At 48.1% G+C, this 17,403-nt stretch overlaps 1 pseudogene; it reads right to left on the reverse strand.

The window, feature by feature from the left end:
* Positions 1–366: 366 nt before the first annotated feature.
* Positions 367–3,891, reverse strand: LOC144109567 (tetraspanin-33-like; annotated as a pseudogene).
* Positions 3,892–17,403: the final 13,512 nt, after the last annotated feature.

Genomic DNA, 17,403 nt, shown 5'->3' on the forward strand with positions numbered 1-17,403 from the left:
GGTCAGAACTGAACACATGTTCCTTTGACGGTCGTCATATCACAGAGCACCCCTCAGCTAATTTGCCAAGGCGGTCTTTGTGGAAGTGCTCGCATAGATGTGACCGCAAGTCGTCATTATGGTTCAAAGGTTGTTTTAGAGGTGCAGTATTGTTCGCGCCTATATATAATGTCAGCATAGATAAATCAGTTCATATTGCTCCTTCGTAAAGCATTGTTGAAGGTGTAATCAATTTGTTTGAGCTTGAAAGAGAATTATTGCGTTAGCGATCATCAGGTGAGTTTAGGTGCACTGCCTTTGTAATGTCCTGTTCAGAGTCTATTGAGTTCCGCTCACTCGACGCCCGGGGAAGCTAGTGAGCGTACTCTAGTTTGCGGTCGGCTCCGTCTGCTCGTGGGCGGCGCGCATGTCGTAAGCGCGCTCGTAGAACTTCTCGTAGATGCGGCGGATGATGAGTATCTCGTCGAGGAGAGCCTGCGTGACCATCTGCACGAAGGCGAGCAAGATTACGAAGACGAGGCAGAGGCCCATGATGATGGTGACGTTCTCGCGAACGTAGCGGTGAGCTGAGTCGAGTCAGTTGCCCGTGTACACCTGGAACCAAGCGTCGTAGTCGGTCATGTTGAGCACGTTGCGACCGCACGACAGACTCACCACCGAGCAAGTACGTCACCTCGCGACTGACGCTTTTCCGTGATTAAGTTAAAACAGTGTTCGCTCCTAGGTCAAACCCCCGACACCCTCCCGGCGGCTGCGTTCTTTATCGAGTAAAAACGCAACCGGCACCCGCCTTCGTTTTCATGAGATTTCTCCATTATGCCTGCTGTCCTTTATTTCCGCTGCCCCAGCTCAGGTGCTTCAGTATCGATGGCAGATGCCGGGGCTAGCAAAAATCTACTATTATTTTTAATAAAACCACTACCACCACCGCCCGTCTGGTGTGCCATGTCAGTCAGTGCACGTTAAAGTCACCCTGGTGGTCGAAATTATTCCGGAGCCCTCCACTACGGCACCTCTTCTTTCACTCCTTCCTTTATCCCTTACCTGACGGCGTAGTTCAGGTGTCCAACGATATATGAGACCGATACTGCGGCATTTCCTTTCCCCAAATCTAATTAATATTATTAAGAAATTCAGGAGTCTTCAGGAGGCTTGCTGGCCCATTGCTGAAGGGAACTTGCTGGAAGTGATCACTGAACGAACTAGATGAATTCCAGATGAAGTACAAGACAACGAAGAGAGCTCGGTTTCAGGAAAAAGTGCCCTTTCTCTTCTTCTGAGTCATTTGTTTCGTGGAGTTTTACGTGAAATGGTTGGGTTAATTGCTTCTTTGTCTTGTCCTGAGCCTACTCTCCGTGGTTCTATTGGCGTAGGTCATGAATATACTGGTCTAGCAGTTAACATTACGAAACTTGCAGCCTGGTAATGCCAGGGATCATGTACACACACAAACGAAACTGCTGGTGCGACACTACTGACTTAATTTTACTCACGATTCAGAAGTCGCAAACACAGTATCCACTAATGCATTAAAGTATTCGGCGGAGCCCACATAAGGAAAAGCATAATGAGAGCTCTACGTGTCAACCTAGGAAAGTGGCTTCCCTGTTCCCCCAAAGTAAAGGTGGACGATATGTTTACACGTACTCGTCTCCGCTCTCTGGAGTTCAGGATGTTCAAATCGCAGGACCACCCGCAATCCTTGTAGTGGTATTTTTTGATAAATCATATCTGCTCACCATTTCATTTCAAGGCAGTCAAATATTTTGAAACAATGTGTTGAGTTGAGCCGACAAAGCATACAGAATATGGAGTCACGCCACAGTACAGGCGACATCGAATGGCAGGGCCTGGCACAAAAAAGTACTCCGTCATAAAATAGGAAGACCGAATAAAACCTCTATTATTGTCGATAGAAAATCAAAAGAATATCAACAGAGCGATTTTTCAGTAACACTGACACCAACCTGATCGGTTACATATTGCTTGCAGCACGAATAAGGCACCGAGCAGTGCTCGTTGCTGTGTTTAGCGCGGGAGCAGTTGAAGTACATGTTGGCGTTCCAGTCGCGGAAGTTCCTCCTCGAGATTCCGCAGCAGTGCATCGTCTCCTGCAGTCGCATGACGCGGAACATATTTTTGGCTGTCATCAAAAGCGTACTGTCTCCCCGTGTCGCTCCTCATCGCTGTCATCGAATACCGTAGTTTTCTAATGCCTACTGGTTATGCAACCGTGGAAATAAAATCTGAGTATGATCGCCATGGTTAGGGCACTCGACTACTGTTCCGAAGTTACCGGGTTCGAACCCGACCGCGGCGGCTGCGTTTCTATGGAGGAAAAACGCTAAAGCGTCCATGAAAAACGCTAAAGCGTCCATGTGCTGTGCGATGTCAGTGCACGTCAAAGGTCCCCAGGTGGTCGAAATTATTCCGTAGCCGCCCTACGGCACCACTTTCTTCCTTTCTTCTTTCACTCCCTGCTTTATTCCTTTCATTACGGCGCGGTTCAGGTGTCCAACGATATATGAGAGATGCTGCGCCATTTCCTTTCCCCAAAAACCAATTATTATTAGTACTATTGTTATTATTATTACGATCTCCACGGGGATTGTTAATGAGATGGTGGCGCCACATGTCTGTTTCCACTGTAACTAGGTTTTGAGCACCGCAAAGCGAAATTTATAACGAAAATTGGTTTTGAGGAAGCGAGATAGCGTAGTAACTGCCTCACGTATCCTGGTGGACACCTGAACAGTGCCGTAATGAAGGAATAAAAGAGGGAGTGAAAGAATAATGGAAGAAAGTGGAGCCGTAGTGGAGGGCTCCGGAATAATTTCGACCACCTGGGGATCTTTATCGTGCACTGACATCGCACAGCACACGGGTACCTTTTTGCTTTCCGCCTCTATAGAAACGAGGCCGGTGCAGTCGGGTTCGGACCCGGGAGCTCCCCGGAGCCAAGCCCGGGAGCCAAGCGCCTTGAGCACTGAGCCATCGTACATCGAAATCTGGGAAGTGGTGTGACAGAGCGCTGGGTCACGGGCTTCGTGCAAATGATTGTGCGAGATTTAAATAGATGGACCACATGGGGAGTTTCGCGACGTAAATGATCAAAGGGCTTTGGAATACGAATTGCGGTGCTGCTTTATAGTGCCTTCTGGGGCAACGGCGAGAGTTGGGCGAATGAAGCATTGCTTTAAACTCTAACGTTTAGCATGACGTCGGGTTAGTACGACATCTGGCTGAGCCCTGCCGCATCTTTTTCTACTTTTTAGTAATCGCTCGTCAAGGCCCGCTGTGTTGGCAACTGAAAAAAGTGTTCGAGTGAAACGCCTAATGATGTGAGGAAGACATTATTTCACGTCTCCAGATGAGCAAAGGAAACGTCCACAACGATTCCTTTACTGACATGGGCGTGGGATTGGGATAACTAAATTCAAGAGCCATAGAGTGGGTTTTAACCTGCACTTGGAGCACGGTTTAAGAGGGAAGAAAAAAACAAGAAAACTACTTTCTCTGCCCGTTTTTGTACAATATATGGCGGCAAGTTTTCATAGACAGATGCGAGAAACCCGCTGTAAACTGTTTTTCCGCGAGGATCTTGCAGGCTACCTGCATGCTGTCCATGAGCCTCTGGAAGTCCGGCGAATCCCGGTGGTGAACGATGAGCTCCATAGAGAATGTCTCTGTGAGCATTATCTTTATCTGAGACGGCAGGAAGAAGACGACGAGGCCAACGACCAGGTTGATGAGCAGCAGCGCTGTGATGGACGAGTACACGTTCAGCAGGCAGCTGTTTTCCCGAATCACACCCACGCAACTACAGAAGGACAGAGGCATGGTGATCAAGCCGAAAAGCCTAACCGAGATCTCCATCTTAATCACGAACATGCTGCCAACAAAAAGACCGTTGTTATTAACAACGCCATGCAGACACTTTAAACCTATAATTCTACAATTTTCAGCGAAACAGGCAGATCGCCCACCTACAAGGTAGAGTAAATGACTTAATTCTACTAGTAAACTTTTTGCCTATTGCCAACAGGCGGCTGACTGCAATTAGAAATTTGATAGACGGCCGTTAGTAATAGCCATATTAGTTTTTAGAATTCCGAAAGCGCAGTAGCCAGACAGCAACCTAGGAGGCAGCAGAGCCACCTAGGTCCCGTGCACTTGCGCCATCATCACAACCTGCCCACCGGATTGTGAGCAAACTGTCACCTCACTAATCAATACACGCGTCTTGCCCAGACCGTGTCCGGTCGTCGCCTACTGAGCCGGCTACATATACAACATCACCATCACATTGAGGAAAGGGTACGAGTGCCAGAACTAGGGAGAGGCGCCCTCCGTGTTCGACCCCTTCCTACCAAAATGAACAGAGAGAACCACAATGTACGGCGTCAGGCGCGGGCGAATGCCCTGCACCGCCAATATGGTTCCAAACACAGCGTTTTCGATGTAGACGTTGCGGGCCCACATCATTCCAGGGGAAGATGGTACACGGCCGCAGTCGTTCAGGAGGGAAGACAGGTGAACGGTCTCACTTTTAAGGCACTTAGCACAACCCACGCGGAGGAGGCAGCAATCGCCCTAGCCACCTCCCACGCTGAATCTAAATTTATCATATCTGACTCGCGAGGGGCTTGCCAGAATTATGAACTGGGCTGGATAACGCCAACAGCGCAACGAATACTTCGGAGAGCAGCTCGGGATCAGGACCCCACGACCAGATTTCTCATTTAGACTCCAGGCCACCAGGGCTTAACAGGGAAGGAGGCCGCCAACTCGGTCGCCCACGCACTCACTAACCGGGCCCCCGACGTAGACCCTACCGATCTGGACCTGGACTCCTATCCTCTGTTAACTTTCAAAGATATCTCCGCTCATTACCGGCACTCGCACCGTCAGTACCCGGCTCCTCTCAAGGGGCTAGGGAAAGCGGACGAGAGAATACTGCTTAGACTTTTTACTAACACTTTACGGTGCCCGGCAGTGCTCAAACATTTTGACACTTCTTTCTCTGGCCTCTGCTCTTTCGGTGGGGTGGTGGCTGACACGTTCCACATGGTCTGGGCATGCCAACACAATCCTTCTCTTCCGCCCCTAACCCCTTCCCCTACCAGGGAGGACTGGGAGGCGGTCCTGCTCTGCTGCCTGGACCTACCGGCCCAACAAGCCCTAGTTCAGCGAGCTCGAGTGGCAGCCCACACCAATGGGGTCCCTGAATAAGGGACTCCAGCTAGTACTGTAAGGGGAGCGGCCCACTAGGGAGTGCTCCCCACGCAACCTCTCTGCAATATTCAAATAAATGCTTTCACCACCACCACTGTGGCAGATGGCACTTACATTAATGATTGGTCACACGGGAAGAACAACCTGGGCCGCACAAGGCCCACCGCTGGGAGTACCTGCCATGCCAGTGCAGTGACGCACCATTTAACCGCTGCCCCACTGCGCCAGGACGGGCATTAGGACTCCCAGGGATCTCAGAATGTAAAGCAGGGATTGACCACTTCCGCATATCTGGACATTATCCCATTACGCTATCGCGTCATACGCTTAAGGTGGAGCTTAATTCTCATCCATTTTCTTAAGGAGCTGTTTCTACAACCTCATTATCTAATTCTATTTGCATTCTATACTTCTGCCCGAGCACTGACAAGGATATGCACCTGTATTGACCTAATTCTGTTTCCTGGGTGCATTCAGGGCCAGGAAGAGTTCAGAGTGGCATTGAAGATTTCCATGCAATTACTTACAAAGGATGCCAGCACCAAGCATCGCTTGCCCCAGGCGACTTCAAATTTGTGTGCATGAAAGGTCTTACAATGCACAAGAGCAGCATTCCATGGTAGAGGTCAAAGAACAGACATACGACTGGGATGTGCACGACCCCCACTTCGCCAGCTTCTCACTCACATACATGAAACACTAACAGGCTGACCTCCTCCATGCCTCCGCAGCACACTACATCTCCTCCATACAGCCATGCCATATACAGTGTAATCCGGAAGTCACAGAAAAGATAACAATTAAATGATTTCAAAGTACAGACAGTAGCACGATGGGTTTCGCACAGAAGTGCACAGAAAGACATGGGATTTGCTTTTAAAGGTGAACATTTTATCATTTGCCACTGATGCGCAATGTTGTAGCACCGCTGTACTATTTACTAACAACAATGTGGTGCCATTTGTCGGTGGCAAATGTGTTCATTATGGAAATGAAATTTTACGTTCCTTAAAAATAATTGCCGCGCCTTTCTGAGCTTTGTTGCGAAAAGGCATCATGCTACTTTCTGTGCTTCTCGAAATATTGATTTTTCACTGTTTTTTGACTGTTGTGTCACACTGTATATGCTGTCTTGACTCACATAATAACAAGTGCTGCTGCTTATTTAGCAATGTTGAAAAAACTAGCCACACTTCACATATAATAGACCTCTCCCTTGTGCAATCAGCGGGACGACAAAAAAATGTGGTCCGAAAAGTAAAATCGTCCACTTTCGGTTCCAAACCGGTATTCCTGGTGTCTAGCCGCCCCCCCCTGGCATTTTTCTTCCCCGATTCCAGATGCCTCGCAGCCTTTCTTCTCCCAAAATAATTCTCCTCGTTACGGCGCATGTTTTACTAATCCGGCCGGAAACACGTCCGCTGGTGACGTAGGCCGCGAGAGGTCTATTACTGGAAATTGCGCTCAAAAGATATTGGGAAAAACAATGATATACTGCACACCAGGAGAGAGCCCAGACTATCAATTGAATATTTTTATTAACGTATGCCACAAATAGGTTTGGCCAAGTCGCTCTGCTTAGTATCTTGTATGCTAACGTGTCCATTGCATACACTTTTACCTTCAGATAAATCCTTTCATGAATCGGATGTCAAGCTCCGTGAGTGTGATAATAGGGCTGTGAATGTTCCTATATTTGTTGCTAGTGATATTAAATCCCTCCCAGATAACTCTGCTAGGTTTTTTCATCGCCCTAGACTGCATGCCAGTTTCTTCCAAACGTGCCTTACTGCCATAGCTTTCGCAATGGCCGTGCAAGATTCCTGGTGGCACTAATCTCCTGGCAATTGCGATAAGGTTCGCGCAACCTTTCACTAATGCAGTGTCCTGTATGTCCGAGGTATGCTCCTATGAAATGTGCAGGGAATGCGCATAGGCCTGCACACTTCCAAATAATTGTAGAAAAACACATGGTTTCGGCAGTGTTTTCAGTTCAATACAAACCGAGGCCTTCCAGCAAGAGAATTGCCAGGAGCGCAGAAATAAAACAAGAATAAAATAACGGTGGCGATGAGTAAACCTGGAATTTGGACACGTGTGGTTAGTAAACGGTGTACAACACTCCTTTAACTCTCTTCAAAGCTATGCAGTCTACACTAGGCTCCTGTCAATTAACCGTGAACAACAGGTACTCGGCTTTGCTTAGTTGATTAGTCGATTAGTTGACTTTCAGAAAGTATTCCATCAATGAACGCAAGCAGTTGCGAAAGCTGAGGAAACACTGCGCCGGTCTACAGGAAGTGGCGCTCCTAACTTCTTCAGAGATGCACCCAGAACGATGTGTTATTTCTCGCGAAACAACACATGTGAAGAGGGTGAAAAAAAATAGAAACATTCCCGTTCGAGTCACTCGCTGATCGCAGTTTCCCGAGCGGAGGCGAGTTAGCCTCCGCTAAGAATGCCTAGTCCTAGCTAGCGGAGCAACTACCGCGACCTCCGCTCATGGAACTACAAGGAAAGAAAAGACGCCGTGCACAAGTCGCAGGGGGCTGCGAGAACCAAGACATGAAGATGAGGCGACGTCCTCACCCCGTTTTGATCATGACGAGACCCGGGAACGACACAACTTTCGTGCTGGAGGACGACACGGCGGGTGGACCTTGACTGAACCCGGATGCGGGGGTGAGTGAATGGAGTGTTGGTTATCTCTCAACGGATTGTTGCTGCCGCCGATCAGATCATCCACGGTCACCGTTTCTTTGCACGAAGCGCATCCGTCGACCGCGCCGGTCGTAGTCCACGGGCCACGGCGGAAGCTGTGGCAGTTCGAGAACGTTATGGCAGAGGTCGCCACAGTGCTACGCATTTGGGCTAAATGTACGTGCTGTGCAGAGAGGTTTGTCCAGTTGCTATTTACTTATCATAATGATGATGATTGAAGGATATCACCCTTAACCAAAAAGAATGACCAAAGAGAACAGCAATCAGGCAAATGAGGCAACTGGGTTGCATGTACACAACAATGCGCTAAAGTTTGAAAGCCCTATTATAATATCCATATTTAATGTCGGTTAAACTCTACTCTTGTAGCCGCGGTAGTTGCATGTTCAAGTTTGAAATCCAAGATAGAGAGACGATATTAGTGTTCGTAAATATTTTGCAAACAGTGATATTGGGCCCGGTGCTGTTAGTGATCGCTATGAGTGAAGAACTTCCATCATTTTTGCCACTGTGATTGAAGTTGTGCCGGTTCAGTCGTGACCGCGCTTGGCGCCCTTCCTTTTCCTGGCTTCATCAGCGGCCTCATATTAGTAGCAAATTTTCAAGCAGCCTGCAGCTGGCTAAGAAGCGCAGAGGCCATTCGAAGATCGAAAATACTTCTGAGCCACTCCACAGAAGCAGAAGCTAGAGCAGAAGCTAGAACTCGACCCCAAATGCACATATTCGCATCTAGCCTGACTACGCAAATACCAACTGCCATTTTTTTCAGTACAGAAGGTACGTCAGCAACATGAAACAGCTCCAAATTTACAGCCATATTGTCTCACGGAAATAGATGTCACTTGAAAGCAGCACAATTTCTCTGTTCGACAGAGAACCGAATAAAGCACTAATTCTTTACCTAGCGAATAGAATACATGCGACCGCCTTTCCCGGGGCATAGCTGGCGTCACAAAAGCTCACAACTACTACGCAGCAGATAACCAGGATGCCCAGCTGCATCTTCAACAAGCACCACGGCATAAAGGAGAGGGACACAATTCGCCTGGTGCAAGCTTTTGTCGTCTTACGAGTAATGTACGCGACTGCCTACATCCACTTTACCCAGTCAGAAATAGCAAAGCTGGAATCACTAATCACGGCACTGGGTCTCCCAAAGACAGCATCGGCATCGCGCATCATATCTCTCGGCATCCACAACACGCCCCAAGAAATCTGGGAGGCGCAAAGACTGTCACAGCTCCATCGCCTGGCCTTCACTCGAACAGGCCAGACACTTCTGAGCAAGATACACCTCACAGTACCCTACATGGTCGACGATAGGAGGGAACTTCTATTGATCCGCAGGACGATCTATATATGTCCATCAAATAGCCAGAAATATGCTTCCAACATTCAACGCGGAGCGAAGAAACGCCAGAGCCGAGAGCCTGCGCAAGAATTAGGATGACCACCTGGACACGCTGTACGTGGATGCAGACTGTCCAATCCAAGGGCGGATGACAAATGCCATAACGAATCCCGAGGCAAACTGATCAGCTGCGCGTCAGTGCGCACGTCCAACCCCGCTCACGCAGAGGAGCCAGCCATTGCGCTAGTGCCACCTAGAAACCCAAACGCCACAGTACTGAGATTTTCAAAATTCGTGCACAAATATATACAATGGACTAATCCAATAATCAGGGGCCGTATTACGTAACTGTCTAAAATTCTGTCAAACGTTATTGACATTGACGTTAAAATGACGAAGCGACGAGACGTCCCCGCTTGACGCAACGCGGAATCAGCCAATTACAGCAGGGCGGTGCCCCGAGAGCATTTATTTCCCTCCATGATTTATTTGCATGGTGAGGGACCGTCTGCTGAATTTTTGCAAAAACCATTAAGAATAATGCAGTGATCGAAATAACTAATATTTTATTTTGCCAAAACAGTGTGTTTAAAGTTGGAAAATTTTAACCAAAACACAAAGCGTTTGAGGTTTTGTAATTAAATTTGGTAGTGAGTAACTTTTGCAGTAGCGGGGAAGCGCAGACGGTGGCAAACGTCCAGGCGCTTTGCACGCACGGAGTTTTTTTTTCCTCAATGTTAGTACGAAAGCAGCCGATTCAGCGCCGTGTTATTGTTTTTTACGCGGCGTCTGAAATCAAGCTACTGTGCGGATGATTTAAGTGCGCAGAATAATTCGAATGAATGTAGTGAAGACTACTTGCCTGCCGAGCGAACTTGCAAGGACCGCACGGAACGAAATCGACGAAGACATCTTGAAGTCTGTGTTGTTCGGCTCTTTCGATCGATGACAAGAATGCCAAAATGTGTGGTGTTGCGGTATGAGATGTGTGGTTATTTGTTTCTTCTCTCTTGGGAAACAGAAGACGACCACAAAGTGCAGTTTGCTGGGAACAATAAAGCGCTTTGCCAGCATGAGCGTGTTTTAATTATATGTAGCTGTGGAACAGAGGTGACGGCGGGAGCCCACCCCATTTGCGCGCGATCTTTGCAGATTTCTTCAAACACCTGCCGTACACTTTTGCTTACCATCGGTACTGCAATGCCGACGTGGGCCTCGTTACTAACGGCAGTTCGAAATCCGCCCGTGGAAAATACCCGCAGAGCACATAACACCTGCGGCCGCACTGAAAACGCGCTCGCAAGGACACCTACCAGTTCATCGTGGTGACCTCGGCGCAAAGCCACTCCACAGTCTGCTTCTCCAGTCAAAAAAGGCGTCGAAACAGCTTGTCCGGCAAGTCAAACGGGTCTTCGTGCGCTTTCCTTCGCTATTGCTCGCACCGGCGCAGCCGCCTCACTGGTATCGTATCGCCGCGTACGCAGCCGCTATTTTCTGTCACAAACACAACGGTCAGATTGACCGCCTCGAGGCTGTCACAAAATCTGTCATTTTGCGCTTGCATAATTACGTGTGCTACATCACCACTCCTGCCGCATACGTGACGGAATCTGCAGACACCGATGACGCAAGAAAGCAATATGGCCGCATACATCCGACTAAGAGGAGCGAGGCTAACTGACCCGTTTTCGACAAGTTTTTGAAAACTTTGCGATTCGAAAGTTCCGTAATATAGCCTCAGTTCTCACACTCTTAGCCAAACATCCTCGTAATCAAGCATCAATCATAAGGTTTCCAGGCCACACGGACCACACGGGAGGAAATGATGCCGCCCACCGGTAACACCCACCTCTCTTGTACCGTGATTCCCCCTTAATTGAAGAGCCATGGAGAGGAACACATTACACAGCCCATAATCAGCTTCACCGAACACCTAGAGGCCTGCAGACAGGCCAGACAGACATACCCCACACCTCACAAAACTCTAGACAAACAAGAATAACACACCTTTCGCCGACTACAAATAGACACTCTCGCAACTCCACCAATGCTACTCCTCACTCTACAAGCCAGAGTGCACACACTGGGGAGAAATAGCAACAGCTTTTCACAGGGTGTGGGCATGCCAACTCAATCATGCAACAGACACACTTCCTAATCCCAATCTGGAGCAGGGCACCAACCAGCGAGGGCACCAACCAGCAAACAGCACTGGTTCGCTGGGCCTCCGCTGCGGCGCAGGCCAATGGGCTGCCGGAATAGGGGGATCACCCAAGGCTCCGGCAATTTCCATTTTTCAAAGTTTTCAATCAATCAATAAATCAATCAATTAATCAATGAGATTAAGCCTTTGTACGCTTTTGCACTACTCTGGCACTCTTAATTGCCAGAGTCGCTAGAGCGCTCGAGTCCAGCCCAAATTTGAGGTGCGGAACGCTGTCTACACAAAAACGAACCACACTACATGGCTCGGGAACAGACACGATTGGTTGTAGAATTTTGAGAAATGCTCTACCTACCCTTTTGTCTCTCTCTCTCAGCTCTCACTCCCTTCTCTCTTTAATGCTGAAGGTGTAATCTAGCAGCACTGTCTACGGTCATATGGACGACTTGCAAGAAACAGCCATGTATACAGAGTAATATAGCTTGCGCCGACATCCCAGCAGCCGCCATTTGGTGAACCAGGAGCACTGCAAGAAGTGCTTCTTCTGGCCTGCAAGGCCAATTAAGCTATGCGTGAATCACCATTATGGCGCACGTTATGTCATGTCATGCATGTATACAATCGCCGCTGTCCAACACAAGTGTGGCCTCTATTGCTATACATAAGAAACAACCTTTATTGTTATCTAAGTGAACTCCGTGGTGCGTACGCAGAAATGGGCGAAACATCTGTCAGTTGCGTAAAATCCATTTCTGCACCAATATAGGCGACTCCTTGTAGCAGGAAGGGAGAGGTCTGAAGGTCGTAATGCAATTATCAGTTCAAAAAGTTAAAAACAGGTCACACGGTGACCTTTCAAGTGGCACAACGGCTGAGACCACCTGGAGTGCGCACACAATGTGTCGCTCACAAATCGAAACCAGACTTTTTTTGCTTCTGAAATTTTATTCTGGAATCAAGATCCTTCTGCCTTGCTTAGCAGATATGAACCAAGCATAAGAGATACAAAATTACACACAAAACACTGTACAGAAAAAATGCAGAAAATGAAAACAAATGAGATCATGCATGGTCCATTATGGACAACAAGCCTAGCACTGAACGGCAAATGAACAAAGGAAACAAGAGAATTCGGTGGTCTAAATGTGGCCAGTAATATACCAGGTGTTTCAGGGAACGTGATCACTAGTGAGTAAAAACAGGGTTTTTGAGGTAAACAGAGGCTTTTCCGACATAGTAATGCCAGCTTTGGAGGACGTCAAAAAACAGGCGAATCATTCAACTGTCTAAGTGATTATTTAAATTCTAATAGGTAACTTTCTAAAATTTAGCAATAGGTACCTGACTGCTAATAGAGATTTGTAGCCAGCTGTTAATTATAGCCATATCAGTTTGAAGGATTTCGAAAATGCCATTACTCTCAACACTGTGGCACGACAAAATTTTGCTACATCGCGCTAAAATACATGCACTTTGGAAAAGTATGCAGGCAAAGCAGCCCCTCCAGAGGTTGCAACTAGTCAAAATAGCCAAATTTTGTTGTGCCGCAGCGGTGAGAGTAATGGCGTTTAAGAAGATTTAAAGACAGATATGGCTATTAATAACGGCCGGCAACATATATCTAATTTGCAATCAGGTGCCTATTGGTAATATTCACAAAGTAAAGTGTTCTAATACAGTTGATCACCTAGGTAGTTAAGATGATTCGCCTGTTTTTTTACCTCCGACAACACTCAAATTACTACGCCGCAAATTCTTCTCGTTACCTCAAAAACCTTATTTAAAAAAAAATAGTTATCACCTTCCCTGAAAGGCTTGGTGCAATAAAGACAGCAGCGAACTAAATTAATATCCAACATGAAAACTGAAAAAAATCAGTTGGGGTCATTAAGCTACAACCCAACAAAGAATCATATTATAAGCGAGCCCGGAACCCAAAAATTGCAGATTTCAGCACCCGACTGCAAACTATGACATCTTTTGAACTCGCACCTAGCTAGCGGTCGGAGTGGATCACTGCAAGCTCTACCTTTAGAAAGGTGTCATATATCGACCGGGTCCTCTCTGCAGAGTTAATTACAAGGCACACGACATTAAGGGTCAGGTAGAGAAATTATTCACCTGATGCTTGGCAACAAAAATTAAACACGCAGCAGCATCATCAAAAATGCTAGGAACAATTAAGACATGTAAAAGCTGTCATTGTCTAGCAGCAATGGGACACAACCATCAAAATTTAGCTTCCCTACGAGATGCCATATAATGCCATAACTGACTACAGCGTTTCTTGAACGGCGCATCAATTCGCCAAGGGTTCAGAGCCGAAAAACGATATAGTTCGCCTGAATTTCGCGGACACTCACGGTCTGAACTCAAGATTTGTACCCTGAATATGAGACCAAGTAATAAGGAAGGTCTTAAAAACGCGTAACCTGCAAAGCCACTACTTTTAACCGCCGCTCTACCTTGTACTATGAGGACACGATACTGGTCTCCACCCGTGCCCTGAAAGAAAAAAATTTTAAAAACCACCCACATTCTCTTTTGCGTGGTGGAGAAAGCTAACAGAGAGATTTAGCTAAGCGGAGACTTACTAGCGCATTTGTATACCAGCGTACAAGACTCCGCCTACGCACGCGCAGTGGCCCTGCCTGGCTCCACCGTGCCAATGCTGGCGAGCAGGAGGTGTCCGGTAAGCAAGTATACGTCTAAGCTAATACGTCTCCGCTATGCTAAACCTCTCTAACAAAAAATGCCGACTCTTAAGATGACTGCCATGGTCGCCGTTACTCTGTGAAAGTAATTCTGTCAGAACCCGAGTAGGGAATCAGAACCCGAGCAGGAAAGGCGCCAGCCCGTCGCCCAGGTGCTGGCTACTATCCGCAGGTGCCGCAGGCTTGGTTATAGTGCAACGCCGCCCGCGGTAACTCATTCCTGCCAATGCCATACGGCTCGGGATAAGCATTCATCGTTCTCGGAGAATGCCGGGTACACCAGGATGTACCACGCCCCGTCGTCCAACATGACGGCCCTCCTCGGGTTCGCGATCGCCGCAAACGCAGGCTCGCCTGCGTATGGCCACCCCGGCAATTCTAGCTGCCCAGCTCGCGGCCGGAATCCAGGTCCCGTAACCCATGGCCCCGTCTCTTGTTGTAGAGGGGGCGAAGTGGGTCCTCCTGGCAGTGGGGGCCCTTGCGGTGGCCACGGGAACTGCGGGGGCAGCTCCAAATGCGGCAGAGTTCCCACTCGCGAATTTGATGGTCCCGGTCGCGGAAGAAACTGCTGCCGACTCATCATTGCATATTGCTGTGGATGAATTTGCTGACGAGCAAAAGATAGTTCTGCTCGCGTATGCGGTTCTTGTGCAAGAGCCACCTGCGGCTCCTGGTGTGGCGCAGGATGGCCGTCGCCCCCGCTGGTCTGTAAGACCGGCGTGTCGTGCGTAAGTCGCGGCGAGCAGAGATAAGCCAGCGATGGCAGGGGTTCGTTCAATAGCTGTGTGTCCGAGCCCGTGCTGAGCTCGTTCGAGCAGCCCTGGCTCTGATGGTCGTAGAGGTCGTGACAGCCACCGGACCCTGCGATGCATCACACCAAGGGAGAGGTGGTAAGCTGAGCGGCGTTGATCAAACACAATTAACTGAAATGGCTGTAAAGAATTTGCACCAGAACGCAACGACGACAACGAAGCCTCCAGCTCTGGTGTGTCGCAAGCAGCGGCTGCGGTAAAAGATGAAAAAAATACGTGACAACAAATGGAGTTCGTCGGCTGACGAGGTGTGCGTCCGCAACCTAGCTGTTTGTTCCAAAAATTACTTTTAGAACCGAATCAAAAAAATTAATAATGCGAGATCATTATACGGCTCATAGCCAATGAAACCCGGCGTTGTTGCCTATGCTAAATGGCCCCAAAACCACAATAACGACATCAGCACAGCTACATAGCAACCATGATCGAGAGAGTTAACAGAGGACCCAATGTATACAGAGAGTCCCAATGGCCAATACGGCCACGGCCAGTAGGACCAAGACTTTTAGCCAAAATGCTGTTCATACGAAGGGTTTCACTCTAAAGACTTTCAACCTAAAGACTTTTACCGTAAAGTTCTCTAACATAAATGCCTTTGAGGTATGTGTACTGGTTACTAAATAGGAAACAAAAATCAACTATAGTAACCCACAGTGAGAAACAAATGCTTACGCATTCAAAGCACTGCAGTAGTCTTAAATCCCATCTCAAGTTTTTACATTACACCAAAGCTCACGCTTTACACAGGTATTTTGAGTTACTTCCGCCAGCTTTGGTTTATACTGAATCAGTTGCATATGGCGCTCATTATGCTTGATGCCTCTCGTTTAAAGTTCAAAGCAGTACTTGCATCTTGGCAAGACATCTCAACTAAAGTCAAATGGCCCTATTCTGTTCTTGGGTGCCTGCGCTTAACTTGCCCACATGCGAACCTATGCCGCCGCCAAAAGTCGTGACACGCGCCACCTCAGCAATGCAGATCTGCGCACACCTGCATAACAGGCCAAAAGGACGGAGGAAAGATTGTGGGAGAAAAACAAGTCACTCTGTATAAGCAATGCCTTATGACCTCGAGCGTACCATAAGTTTGCAGGAGCGCTAGCACTATCTTAACTGATAAGAAAAGAGACGCCAAGGACATGAAAAATTACAGACCGATCAGCATACTCCCTGTTGCCTGCAAGGTATTTACTAAGGTAATCGCAAATAGAATGCGAACAACCTTGTACTTCAACCAACATAATGATCAGGCAGGCTTTTGTAAAGGATACTCGACTGTGGATCATATTCACGCTATCAATCAGATGATAGAGAAACGCGAAGAATATGACCAACCGCTAAATGTATATATAGTTAGGAGAGGTGCCCTCCTCACTCACGCTATTACACAGTGTGTACCACACAAGTCCCGGTCGTTCTTGCCAGAACTACTGGAAGTCTGGCCGATGTTACAGCCAAAGTTATAACCTTTGGCGCAGCAGCGGAGCGTGGTATGTATCATTGGCGCTCCCGTATAAGTTGCCTGCGTTGCGGGGCCACTCGAGAATAGACGTTTTTCGCGTGCCATATACGTGTTACAGGGGACGTATACAGGTTTACCGGATACTTCTCGCGTAGTAACATTCATGCGGCCAGAAGGGGCCACTGCGCTCGCGCAGGAGGCCTCGGTAAACTGTTATATGTCTCCGCTAATACAACTATGCTTGCAAAAAAGTTTTTGGAACACCCGGTATAAAGCCGGCCGGAATAATTGTGGCGCCGATTCGCTAGCAGTATGTGGAGCTCAACGCGCCTCATAGACACACGGGCTATGAGCGAGGACACGCCCTAGTGGATAGCGATGAATTATTTGAAACAACCTCGGATTCTTTAAGGCGCACATAAATTGCACAACACATCGGATGCTTTCGATTGTTGTTGCATCTCACCTCCATCGGCATGCGGACGCGTCGTGGTAGGGATTCTTTCCCGTTACCTTGGGATGAGCAGCAGAACGCCAAAGCCACTCAACGAACGTGATAGGTTTCTAAAGGGGCCTTAGAGGACATCTTACTTCCTTTGTTACTCCCATACAGACGTAACCGCGCAGAAAGTTTAAGTGCAGACGTGTAACTCCCATCACGGACACTCACACGAATACACAGGTTTCGCCTGCAGCTCCTGCTCCGTATTCAGGTAGATCGAAGGCGTAGGTGGCGTGGTGAAGCGTTCTGTTTTCAGCTCCTATTCCAACAGAGGCTGCAGTGGCGGTTCCATGTGATCCAGCTGTCTTCCCGGACTGCCAAGGAATGATGGCAATGGAGTATGCACCGACAAAGACTGGCTGGATGATGATAGCCTGCTGCTGGGCCTTGACTCCAAACCCTGCAGAACAGGAACAAGTAGGAACAGGTGGAGTTAATGTAT

Source organism: Amblyomma americanum, chromosome 11 (assembly GCF_052857255.1).
Source record: "Amblyomma americanum isolate KBUSLIRL-KWMA chromosome 11, ASM5285725v1, whole genome shotgun sequence".
In the NCBI taxonomy this organism is placed as follows: domain Eukaryota; kingdom Metazoa; phylum Arthropoda; class Arachnida; order Ixodida; family Ixodidae; genus Amblyomma; species Amblyomma americanum.